The sequence below is a fragment of the Pangasianodon hypophthalmus genome, chromosome 5 (genome assembly GCF_027358585.1).
Source record: "Pangasianodon hypophthalmus isolate fPanHyp1 chromosome 5, fPanHyp1.pri, whole genome shotgun sequence".
Taxonomy (NCBI): Eukaryota; Metazoa; Chordata; class Actinopteri; order Siluriformes; family Pangasiidae; genus Pangasianodon; species Pangasianodon hypophthalmus.
Window position 1 is genome coordinate 31,850,896 of NC_069714.1, and position 13,040 is coordinate 31,863,935.

At 40.5% G+C, this 13,040-nt stretch overlaps 3 non-coding genes across 3 annotated transcripts; all 3 read right to left on the minus strand.

Moving 5' to 3' along the window:
• Positions 1 to 662: 662 nt before the first annotated feature.
• On the minus strand, positions 663 to 735 carry trnaf-gaa (transfer RNA phenylalanine (anticodon GAA)). Its single transcript has one exon. It is a non-coding gene; the product is annotated as a tRNA-Phe (tRNA).
• A 1,281-nt stretch (positions 736 to 2,016) lies between these two features.
• Positions 2,017 to 2,089, minus strand: trnaf-gaa (transfer RNA phenylalanine (anticodon GAA)). Its single transcript has one exon. It is a non-coding gene; the product is annotated as a tRNA-Phe (tRNA).
• A 180-nt stretch (positions 2,090 to 2,269) lies between these two features.
• On the minus strand, positions 2,270 to 2,342 carry trnaf-gaa (transfer RNA phenylalanine (anticodon GAA)). Its single transcript has one exon. It is a non-coding gene; the product is annotated as a tRNA-Phe (tRNA).
• Positions 2,343 to 13,040: the final 10,698 nt, after the last annotated feature.

Sequence of the window (13,040 nt, forward strand, 5' to 3'; positions counted from 1 at the left end):
AAATAAAATTGAATTGAACATAAAAGTTGAGTTAAGGTTGACTTAGGGTTCACATTAAGGTTGAGATACAGTTAATATTAGGGTTATGGTTGACATTAGGGTTGAGCTTGGGTCGATTGGGTTGTGCTAGGCTTAGGGTTGAGTAAGGGTTGATGTTAGGATTAGGGTTGACATTAGGTTTGAGCTAGGGTTAATGATAGGATTACGATTGACATTAGGGTTGAGCTAGGGTTAATGTTAGGATTAGGGTTGACATTAGCGTTGAGCTAGGGTTGATGGGGTTGTGCTAGGCTTAGGGTTGAGCGAGGGTGGACGTTAGTGTTGAGATACGGTTAATGTTAGGGTTGACATTAGGGTTAACATAAGGGTTGAGTTAGGGTGGACGTTATTGTTGAGATACGGTTAATGTTAGGGTTGACATTAGGGTTAACATAAGGGTTGAGTTAGGGTGGACGTTATTGTTGAGAAGTGGTTAGGGTTGATGTAAGTGGTCAGATACTGTTAATGTTAGGGTTAGAGTTGACATCCTTAACATTAAGGTTGAGTTAGGGTTGAGATATGGTTAATGTTAGGGTTGGGGTTGACATTAGGGTTGAGTTAGATAAGATAATCTGTTATTTGTCCCCAACGGGGAAACTTGCAAGAAAGGTTTTTGCCCCAGCTGCCGAAACCCGGGATTGAACCAGGGACCTTTAGATCTTCAGTCTAACGCTCTCCCAACTGAGCTATTTCGGCACAGGGTCAGGGTATGGTTAATGTTAGGGTTGGGCTTGACATTAGGGTTGGTGTCAGTGTTGAGAGACAGTTAATATTAGGGTTGATGTAAGTGTTGAGATATAGATAATGTTGAGTTAGAGAAGATAATCCTTTATTTGTCCCCAATGGAGAAACTTGCAAGGAAGGTTTTTGCCCCAGCTGCCGAAACCCGGGATTGAACCAGGGACCTTTAGATCTTCAGTCTAACGCTCTGTCAGTCTACAGTTAATATTAGGGTTATGGTTGACATTAGGGTTGAGCTTGGGTCGATTGGGTTGTGCTAGGCTTAGGGTTGAGTAAGGGTTGATGTTAGGATTAGGGTTGACATTAGGTTTGAGCTAGGGTTAATGATAGGATTACGATTGACATTAGGGTTGAGCTAGGGTTAATGTTAGGATTAGGGTTGACATTAGCGTTGAGCTAGGGTTGATGGGGTTGTGCTAGGCTTAGGGTTGAGCGAGGGTGGACGTTAGTGTTGAGATAGGGTTAATGTTAGGGTTGACATTAGGGTTAACATAAGGGTTGAGTTAGGGTGGATGTTATTGTTGAGATACGGTTAATGTTAGGGTTGACATTAGGGTTAACATAAGGGTTGAGTTAGGGTGGACGTTATTGTTGAGATACGGTTAATGTTAGGGTTGACATTAGGGTTAACATAAGGGTTGAGTTAGGGTGGACGTTATTGTTGAGATACGGTTAATGTTAGGGTTGACATTAGGGTTAACATAAGGGTTGAGTTAGGGTGGACGTTAGTGTTGAGAAGTGGTTAGGGTTAGGGTTGACATTAGGGTTAACATAAGGGTTGAGTTAGGGTGGACGTTATTGTTGAGATACGGTTAATGTTAGGGTTGACATTAGGGTTAACATAAGGGTTGAGTTAGGGTGGACGTTATTGTTGAGATACGGTTAATGTTAGGGTTGACATTAGGGTTAACATAAGGGTTGAGTTAGGGTGGACGTTATTGTTGAGAAGTGGTTAGGGTTAGGGTTGATGTAAGTGGTCAGATACTGTTAACGTTAAGGTTAGGGTGGACATACAATTAATGTTAGGGTTGACATTAGGGTTGATGTAAGTGTTCAGATACAGTTAATGTTAGGGTTAGAGTTGACATCCTTAACATTAAGGTTGAGTTAGGGTTGATGTTAGGGTTGAGATATGGTTAATGTTAGGGTTGGGGTTGACATTAGGGTTGAGTTAGATAAGATAATCTGTTATTTGTCCCCAACGGGGAAACTTGCAAGAAAGGTTTTTGCCCCAGCTGCCGAAACCCGGGATTGAACCAGGGACCTTTAGATCTTCAGTCTAACGCTCTCTCAACTGAGTTATTTCGGCACAGGGTTAGAGTTGGGCTTGACATTAGGGTTGGTGTCAGTGTTGAGAGACAGTTAATATTAGGGTTGACAAGGGTTAATGTTAGGATTAGGGTTGAGATATAGTTAATGTTGAGTTAGAGAAGATAATCCTTTATTTGTCCCCAATGGAGAAACTTGCAAGGAAGGTTTTTACCCCAGCTGCCGAAACCCGGGATTGAACCAGGGACCTTTAGATCTTCAGTCTAACGCTCTCCCAACTGAGCTATTTCGGCACTGAGGGCCTGGTATGGTTAATGTTAGGTTTAGGGTTGACAAGGGTTGAGTTAGGGTTGGGCAAGGGTTAATGTTAGGGTTTATATACAGTTAATATTAGGGTTAGGGTTGACAAGGGATGAGTTAGGGTTAATGATAGGGTTACGATTGACATTAGGGTTGAGCTAGGGTTGACGTAGGCTTAGGATTAAGCTAGGGTTCATGTTAGTGTTAAGATATGGTTAATGTTAGGGTTGGCAGGGTTAACATAAGGGTTGAATTGGGGTTGACATTAGTGTTGAGAAGTGGTTAGGGTTAGGGTTAGGGTTGACATTAGGGTTGAGACATGGTTAGGGTTAGGATTAGGGTTAGGGTTGACATTAGTGTTGAGTTAGGGTTAATGATAGGGTTACAATTGACATTAGGGTTGACATTAGGATTGAGCTAGTGTTGATGTTAGGGTTGAGTTAGGGTTAATGATAGGGTTAGGGTTGACATTAGGGTTGAGCTAGTGTTGAGGTTAGGGTTAGGGTTGATGTTAGGGTTAATGATAGGGTTAGGGTTGACATTAGGGTTGAGCTAGTGTTGAGGTTAGGGTTAGGGTTGATGTTAGGGTTAATGATAGGGTTAGGGTTGACATTAGGGTTGAGTTAGGGTTAATGATAGGGTTAGGGTTGAGTTAGGGTTGACATTAGGGTTGAGTTAGGGTTAATGATAGGGTTAGGGTTGACATTAGGGTTGAGCTAGTGTTGAGGTTAGGGTTAGGGTTGATGTTAGGGTTAATGATAGGGTTAGGGTTGACATTAGGGTTGAGTTAGGGTTAATGATAGGGTTAGGGTTGAGTTAGGGTTGACATTAGGGTTGAGTTAGGGTTAATGATAGGGTTAGGGTTGACATTAGGGTTGAGCTAGTGTTGATGTTAGGGTTATGGTTCCGTTAGGGTTGACATTAGGGTTGAGTTAGGATTAATGATAGCCAAAAACGAGAAACTTTTTATGCGTTTTGCGTGTTCGTTTACACGACATGTAAACACCCAATACGGGAATCTTCAAAACGGTGACGTCATGCGCGTGCGTAGTACGTGTTAGGTATGTAGACATGTGCAGTTTTTGGCCGGTATCGCGGATATGTGTAAATACGAATCATTTTGAAAATGTTGTCGTGTATACGTGAAACTTTTTGAAAACGCAAGAGAAAAAGTTTTCCATTTTTGACTACATCATTGTCGTGTAAACATAGCCTCAGTCTAGGGTTAATGTTTGAGTTAGTAATATATGTAATGTATTTATGTAAATATATGTAACGTATACTGTAGTTCTGTGTTTATTTTATGTAGCACCTTGGTCCTGGAGGAACGTTGTTCTGTTTCACTGTGTACTAATCAGCTGTATATGGCTGAAATGACAATAAAGCCACTTGACTTGACTTGTAATATAGCTATATAAAATTATTTGTGTATCAAACCTTTCTTTTACATATTTCTTTTTCAGCTGTTGATGTAGGACTCATGAAAATGACATTTCTGTGTGAAAAATCAGCATTTTATTAAATCTTTTCTTCAGTATTCCACTCAATTCTTTGCAGTCTTTGGAAAAATCTCCATAATGTTGTTGTGGCTGATCTGAGGCGCCCTCTGGCGGTGGAACACGTCACTACACACTTTCACACACAGTCATGTCATGTTTCGAATTTTAGCAAAGTGATTATAAAAAACTTGCTTTATTTAAACAAAAGATAAATAAGAATTTACCAAATATACATCAATAAGAAAATAAAGTTCACAGTTATCAATCAACTAAAACCTTAATTAATATGTTCATGATTGTTAATTGGCTGAATTTAAAAATATATTGAAAGATAAAGGTGCTGTGCCAATATTTATACCCAGAGCCCCAAATGCAGCTTGATAATTATCAACATTTAATAGCATGCTGTATGTAAGTGTTACATTTGATACACAATAATAAAGAAAAGTGTAATATATATATATATATATATATATATATATATAATTATAACAGGTGAGTATCGCTTACAGGTGTTTATTACACAGCTGTGTGTTTGTTTTTCTGTCAACGTCTTCTGTTTTATTATTAATTTTTAATAACTAGAATAAAAAGCAGGACTCACAACACTGTGAAACACAAAGAGACACTCCTCCTGTCCACACACACACACACACACACACACAGAGCGTTTCAGTGGGATTGTTTGCTCAGTGTGTGTGTTTGCTTAAGGGCAGGTGTGTTACAGAGCGAGAGGAAAATGGTGAACAGCTGCTGCTCTCCTGCTCTGACAGATCCGATCTCCTCATTTCCCTGGAAAATAATAACGCTCATTTCCATCTCGCCATGGCTGCGTTTCAAACTGCCACCTCCAGCCCTGTCCTCACAGTGTGTGTGTGTGTGTGTGTGTGTGTGTGTGTGTGTGTGTGCTTAAACCGTGTCGATTATGAAACACCAGTGAGGTTTGACACAATGTGATATATCATCACTACCGCTTGTTCCCTCGGTGAGGAAGTGCAGGAACAGATAAAATAAACACGTCACACTTTTACAATGCAACACAATATCATAAAACCGTGATATAATGTCAGTTAATTATCACAATAATTAAAAAACTGAACACCTGCCACATTGTTTTATTACTTTCAGAGGATTCAGAGTTAAAGAGTAACAGTGTGAGTGCACTACATTACTAAATTTATCAATAAATCCAGTTGTGACACAACAGTGTAATATTTTTCAGTGTCTAAGAGAAGAAACATTTTTTTACACACTTCACTGACAAAAAAAAAAAATAATACAATCCATGAGAAAAATCTCTAATGGTTTACTTACTTTCCTTTATTGTCCACAAATGGAAATTTGTCATTGGCTTCACAACACATTATAACAAGACCAATACAATAAAAGACACTTATACAACAACTCTAAAAGGTAAGATAGAATAAAATACCATACAATACAATTGACTCAACATTTCCCTTTAGCATACACATACAGTTGAGGACAAAATTATTAGCCCCCCTATGAAATTTTAAGTTTCCTCAAGATATTCCCAAGTACCTATTTAACAGAGCAAGGAATTTTTAACACAGCATTTCTGAACATACTATTTTTCGTTAGAAGGACCAAAATATTTATATTTGCACACCAAAACATTGTTATGTAAGAAAAAGCTAAAATGACCAGGGACATTATTATTAGCCCCCTATAAGAAATGACCATTTATTAAGTCCTTTACCTTCACAGGTGATGTGCGTAAAGGTGATCAGGTGAAACAGGTGATCTCACTCAATAATTAAGTTAAATTAAGGTATAACAGCCTCAGTATGGGTCATTGAGCTGTCATTTGAGAAAGCAACATGCCAAAAACAAAGGAAATCAGTTTGGACTTGAGACAAAGAATTATTGATGCACATAAAACAGGAGAAGGATATACAAAGCTATCCAAGCATTTCCAAGTCTCAAGAACCGGAGTGAGAGGTATAATCCGGAAATTCAAAGAAAGCCACACAGTGCAGAACAAGCCTGGCAGAGGTAGGAAGCGAAAGATTTCAAAGACACTGGAAAGAAAACTAGTGAGAGATGTGTCTAAAGACCCCAGAACAACTGCCAAGACACTGGCGAATGACTTGGCCACATCAGGAATCATAGTCTCTAAGAAGACCATCACTAGAGCTCTGCACAGGAATGAACTGCGAGGTTGCAGACCAAGAAAAACTCCACTTTTGAAGAAAAGACACCTTCAAGCCAGACTTAAGTATGCTCAGGACAACCTGGAGAAAGATTATTCATACTGGAAGCGTGTCTTATGGTCTGATGAGACTAAACTAGAGCTCTTTGGCCACAGAGACACTGCTTACGTTTGGAGAAAAAAGGGAGAGGCATTCAACCCAAAGAACACCGTCCCCACAGTGAAACACGGTGGTGGGAGTATTATGCTGTGGGGATGCTTCAGTGCATCTGGAACTGGAAATCTTGTCAAGGTGGAAGGGATCATGAATAAAGAAAAATATGTGGATATTTTGAAAGAAAACCTTAAGCAGTCAGCACTGAAACTAGGTCTGAGTCGTCGCTTCATCTTCCAACATGACAACGATCCTAAACATACGTCTCTCTTGGTGAAGAACTATCTCCAGACAAACAAGGTGAATGTCATCGAATGGCCTGCACAAAGCCCTGACTTAAATCCAATAGAAAATATGTGGGGTGACCTAAAGAAAAATGTTCATGCCAGAAAACCATCGAATCTGGAGGAACTTGAGAGATTCGCCAAAGAATGGGCCAGGATTCTTCAAATGAAGTGTCAGAGACTTGTTGACGATTACAACAAACGACTGCAGGCAGTTATCCAGCAAAAAGGATACACAATTGACTATTAGAATGTGGGGGGCTAATAATTTTGACCCTGGTAGTTTTTGTGTTTTGTGTAATATTTTCATTTCTGTGTGGAATATAAAACAATATAAGCATCCAAAATAAAACTAGGATGTCTAAAAAAGCTGTGTTAATTTTTTTTTTGCTCTGGTTAAAAGCACTTTTGAAATACTTTTAAAACAATGACTATTTTGTAGGGCGGCTAATAATTTTGTCCTCAACTGTATATACATTCCCACATGTACATATATCTGCATACATATTAATATTCATGTCTCAGCATTTAAAATTCTAACTGCAGTTGGCACAAATGACATCTGATACACATTTTTACTTGCCCGAGGTTGTCTAAGACGTCGCCTGATGGCAACAACTGAAACTGACAGTGCAAAGGGTGTAGTGAATCCTCTCTAATAACTAAAGCTTTTTGTTTAACTTTAGCTGTATAAATATCATTTAATAGTTTTTGAGTCTTTCCTACAATCGCACTAGCTATATTAACCACCCTGAACACTCACATTTCCATACCATATAACCATATTGAAAGACATAATACCCTCCACAAGACTCTTATAAACCATCTCTAAAATATGCTCGCTCACACCAAAATGTTTCAGCCTTCTTATAAGATGCAACCTGTGCACTGACGTTTTAAAAATATAGTCAACATTTTCATCAAAAGTCAGGTGATTATCTATAAATGTTCCCAAATGTTTAAAACTAGTAACCATTTCCACTCGGTGTCCATTGAGTATCAAAGGTTGTAATTGTTCAGGAACTTCACTTTTATTTCTACTAATCACTAACTCCTTAGTTTTATTCACATTTATCTCATGTGCACTCAATTGACGCCAGTTTTGGAGGGAATTTATATAACTATGATACATTTCATTTCTTCCAGTTCCACCTTTATACAAAAGGCCAACAAGTGCCATATCATCTGTATGTTTCTGTAACATAATAGGAATCAGCTTAACTATTAAAGAGCTTCAGAATAAAATGAGACAGGAACCATCAGGAACAACATTTTCCATTAAAATACCATTAAAGTCCATCAGAATCACAATAAATCCCATCAGGAGCGAGACATTTCTAATGGTTTCTAATGGTTTCTAATGGTTTTCTCAAGAAATAGTTATAAATTATTCACACACATGAGATTAAAACAGTGGAGTTTATCACTTAACTCTTCAAACCCAGTCACTCTGTATATAATGATTATTAATGGCAATTAAAATTAAAATTCAGTACAAAATATACAAACAAGAACAAAATATAAAAACATAAATACACAAAATGAGCATAAGGCAATAAAAAATACACAAATCTGAAAACTATATTAAATATAAATGAAAAATGTTACAAAATTTTTTAAATTAAAAAAATAAAGAAAAAAATATTATTGCAGAAAATAAGACTAAGGAGATAAACCTAACAATCTAAAAGTCTAACAATTTAAAAATTATAAAATAAACACAAAAATATACATAAATACACCAAATAAGCCTAAGGAGATAAAATACACAAATGTAGAATAAAATGAAATATGAATTAAAAAATATTAACATATTTTACAATAACAAAATAAAGATAAAAACTTTAAAAAATTAATAATTAAAAAATACTACATTCTTTAAATACTAAGGATAAAAAAAAACGATAAAAAAATGTGGGAGGTGTGTGATGGTCAGGTGGAGTTGTGTGGAGGTCAGGTGGAGGTGTGTGATGGTCAGGTGGAGGACAGGTGGAGGTCAGGTGGAGGTGTGTGGAGGTGTGTGATGGTCAGATGGAGGTCAGGTGGAGGTGTGTGGAGGTGTGTGATGGTCAGGTGGAGGTGTGTGGAGGTGTGTGGAGATGCGTGGAGGTCAGGTGGAGGTGTGTGGAGGTGTGTGATGGTCAGGTGGAGGTCAGGTGGAGGTGTGTGATGGTCAGGTGGAGGTTAGGTGGAGGTGTGTGATGGTCAGGTGGAGTTGTGTGGAGGTGTGTGGAGGTGTGTGGAGGTCAGGTGGAGGTGTGTGGAGGTCAGGTGGAGGTGTGTGGTGTTTGTGAGCTCTGAATAAACAGTGAGCTGTGCGTGTCACCATGGAAACTAATCCTGTAATGCAAATATAGAATAAATTAAAATATAAATGAAAAGAAACAAAGAATTATACATTAATAAAATAATTTTTAAAAGCTTTAGCAGAAATATAAACGTTTTCTTTGGGGACAAAAAAGCAAAAAGATGTAAATATGATTTTAGGATCCAAATGCAGTGAAAATCACAAAATCACAAAACAGTTCTGTGTGTAATCCACTAAATAAAGGTCCTCAGGTGCGTAGACAGGTGTGTGTGAGGTGTGTGTGAGGTGTGTGAGGTGTGTGTGGTGTGTGAGGTGTGTGGTGTGTGTGTGGTGTGTGTGTGGTGTGTTAGGTGAGTGTGAGGTGTGTGATGTGTGGTGTGTGTGTGTGTGTGTGAGGAGTGTGAGGAGTGTGTGTATGGTGTGTATGGAGTGTGTGTGTGTGTATGGTGTGTATGGTGTGTGTGTGTGGTGTGTATGGAGTGTGTGTGAGTGTGTGTGAGGTGCGTGTGTGTGTGTGTGAGGTGTGTGTGTGTGTGTGTTTGTGAGGTGTGTGTGAGGAGTGTGTGTGTGTGTGAGGAGTGTGTGTGAGGAGTGTGTGTGAGGTGTGTGTGTGAGGTGTGTGTGTGTGAGGGGTGTGTGAGGGGTGTGTGTGTGTGTGTGTGTGAGGTGTGTGTGAGGAGTGTGTGTGAGGAGTGTGTGTGTGTGTGTGAGGAGTGTGTGTGTGTGTGTGAGGAGTGTGTGTGTGAGGAGTGTGTGTGTGAGGTGTGTGTGTGTGAGGAGTGTGTGTGTGTGTGAGAGGAGTGTGAGGAGTGTGTGTGTGAGGAGTGTGTGTGTGTGTGTGTGTGTGAGGTGTGTGTGAGGAGTGTGTGTGTGTGTGTGAGGTGAGAGAAGAGAGGAAAGTGTCTCGGCTGCAGAGTCAGTGGTGAAAGCTTTCATAACAGACAAACTGATTTGACTTGCAAATGAGTTCATTTGCATATCAGGAAGAATGATTCATCTATAACAAAGCCATTCAACTCAGGTGGGTTATATTCATCTCTCTCTCTCTCTCTCTCTCTCTCTCTCTCTCTCTGCCTTTCTCTCTCTCTCTCTCTCTCTCTCTCTGCCTTTCTCTCTCTCTCTCTCTCTCTGTCTCTCTCACCCTCTCTCTCTCTGCCTTTCTCTCTCTCTCTGCCTTTCTCTCTCTCTCTCTCTCTCTCTCTCTCTCTGCCTTTCTCTCTGCCTCTCTCTCTCTCTCTCTCTCTCTCTCTCTCTGCCTTTCTCTCTCTCTCTCTCTGCCTTTCTCTCTGCCTCTCTCTCTCTGTCTCACTCTCACTCTCTGTCTCTCTCTGTCTCTGTCTCTCTCTCTCTCTGCCTTTCTCTCTGCCTCTCTCTCTCTCTCTCTCTGCCTTTCTCTCTGCCTCTCTCTCTCTCTCTGCCTTTCTCTCTCTCTCTCTCTCTCTCTCTCTCTCTCTCTTCTCTCTCTCTCTGCCCCTCTCTCTCTCTCTCTCTCTCTCACTCTCTGTCTTTCTCTCTCTCTCTCTCTCTCTCTTTCTCTGTCTCTCTCTCTCTCTCTCTCTTTCTCTCTGCCTCTCTCTCTCTCTTTCTCTCTGCCTCTCTCTCTCTCTCTCTCTCTGCCTTTCTCTCTCTCTCTCTCTCTCTCTCTCTCTCTGCCTTTCTCTCTCTCTCTCTCTCTCTCTCTCTGCCTTTCTCTCTGCCTCTCTCTCTCTCTCTCTCTCTCTCTCTGTCTCACTCTCACTCTCTGTCTCTCTCTGTCTCTCTCTCTCTCTGCCTTTCTCTCTGCCTCTCTCTCTCTCTCTGCCTTTCTCTCTCTCTCTCTCTCTCTCTCTCTCTTCTCTCTCTCTGCCTCTCTCTCTCTCTCTGCCTTTCTCTCTGTCTCTCTCCCCTCTCTCTCTCTCTGCCTTTCTCTCTCTCTCTCTCTCTCTCTCTCACTCTCTGTCTTTCTCTCTCTCTATCTTTCTCTCTGCCTTTCTCTCTCTCTCTCTCTCTCTCTCTCTCTCTCTCTGCCTTTCTCTCTCTCTCACTCTCTGTCTTTCTCTCTGCCTCTCTCTCTCTCTCTCTCTCTGCCTTTCTCTCTGTCTCTCTCTCTCTCTCTCACACACACACACACACACACAGGACAAGCGGACAGGTCTGATTAATAAAACATGTCATGTGAGTTCCCTTAACATTATTTAACTGCTGTATTCATTTATTTTAATGTATTATTATCTGAATATGGTGGTCAGGTGGAGGTGTGTGGAGGTCAGGAGGTGTGGAGGTGTGTGGTGGTCAGGTGGTGATGCGTGGAGGTCAGGTGGAGGTGTGTGGTGGTCAGGTGGTGATGCGTGGAGGTCAGGTGGAGGTGTGTGGTGGTCAGGTGGAGATGCGTGGAGGTCAGGTGGAGGTGTGTGGTGGTCAGGTGGAGATGCGTGGAGGTCAGGTGGAGGTGTGTGGAGGTCAGGAGGTGTGGAGGTGTGTGGAGGTCAGGTGGAGATGCGTGGAGGTCAGGAGGTGTGGAGGTGTGTGGTGGTCAGGTGGAGATGCGTGGAGGTCAGGTGGAGGTGTGTGGAGGTCAGGAGGTGTGGAGGTGTGTGGTGGTCAGGTGGAGATGCGTGGAGGTCAGGTGGAGGTGTGTGGAGGTCAGGAGGTGTGGAGGTGTGTGGAGGTCAGGTGGAGATGCGTGGAGGTCAGGAGGTGTGGAGGTGTGTGGTGGTCAGGTGGAGATGCGTGGAGGTCAGGTGGAGGTGTGTGGAGGTCAGGAGGTGTGGAGGTGTGTGGTGGTCAGGTGGAGATGCGTGGAGGTCAGGTGGAGGTGTGTGGAGGTCAGGAGGTGTGGAGGTGTGTGGTGGTCAGGTGGAGATGCGTGGAGGTCAGGTGGAGGTGTGTGGAGGTCAGGAGGTGTGGAGGTGTGTGGTGGTCAGGTGGAGGTGTGTGGTGGTCAGGTGGAGATGCGTGGAGGTCAGGTGGAGATGCGTGGAGGTCAGGTGGAGGTGTGTGGAGGTCAGGAGGTGTGGAGGTGTGTGGAGGTCAGGTGGAGGTGTGTGGAGGTCAGGTGGAGATGCCTGGAGGTGTGTGGTGTTTGTGAGCTCTGACCCTAATGTGTGTGATGAATAAACAGTGAGCTGTGGGTGTCGCCATGGAAACTAATCCTGTAACACATTCGGTTTCTGCTAACATCTGCTCCCTCAGTGACCTTTATATACCTGTGAGTGAGTGTGTGTGTGTGAGTGTGTGTGAGTGAGTGTGTGAGTGTGTGTGTGAGTGTGTGTGAGTGAGTGTGAGTGAGTGTGTGAGTGTGAGTGAGTGTGTGTGTGTGAGTGTGTGTGAGTGTGAGTGTGTGTTCACTTCTTTATCTAATCTCTCTGTGAAGGTGAGGAAGACTCAGCTGTCCTTTCATCACTAAAGCCTTTCACACACACTCACACACACACACACACACACACACACTCACACACTCACACACACTCACACACACACACACACTCACACACACACACTCACTCACACACACACACACACACACACTCACACACACACAGCAGTAAGTGACCGAGCTCTATAAAAATACTGATATTTAAACAAAAAGTCAAATAAAAAGTAAAAATAAAATAAACATTGAGAAATAAAGAAACAGAGCATCATACTGAAATACAAACTTTATTAATAATTTAATAAAATATATATATAATGCATAAAGGTTATTCAACTTATTTTAATATTAATAAATGGTTGAGTGACAAGAGGGAGTTAATAATAATAATAATAATAATAATAATAATAAAGTTTTGACATTTCAAATATTAACTCATTAACTAGGTAATGAAAACTAATATGCTGAAGTTTATTAAGAAAAAAGTGACAGCAAAATTTTAAAAAAGTAAATACTAATTTCAAATAAAAAAAGTAAATACTAATTTAAATTAAACTAATTTAAAATACAGAAATAGAAAGAAATGATTTTAAACATAAAAATGCTGAATTATAAATAAAAAACGTTAAAGCTAACATTGAAATTAAAAAAGCAGAAAAAATTAAAAAGCTAAAAATGAAAAATTATTTTCAAACAAAAAATAAACAAATTTTAAATTTAAATACATTTTTTAAAAATATGGAAATAAAAGCACCAATTAACACTAACTTCAATTCAATTTTAAAATATTTTTTCAAGCTTACAAATTATTTTTAAAAAGCAGAAAAAATCATAAAAACAGTTGCTAAACATATGAAATAAATAAATAAATAAATAAATAAATAAAGCGCTACCCTGGCAGTGAGCTTTGTGTTCTCAGAG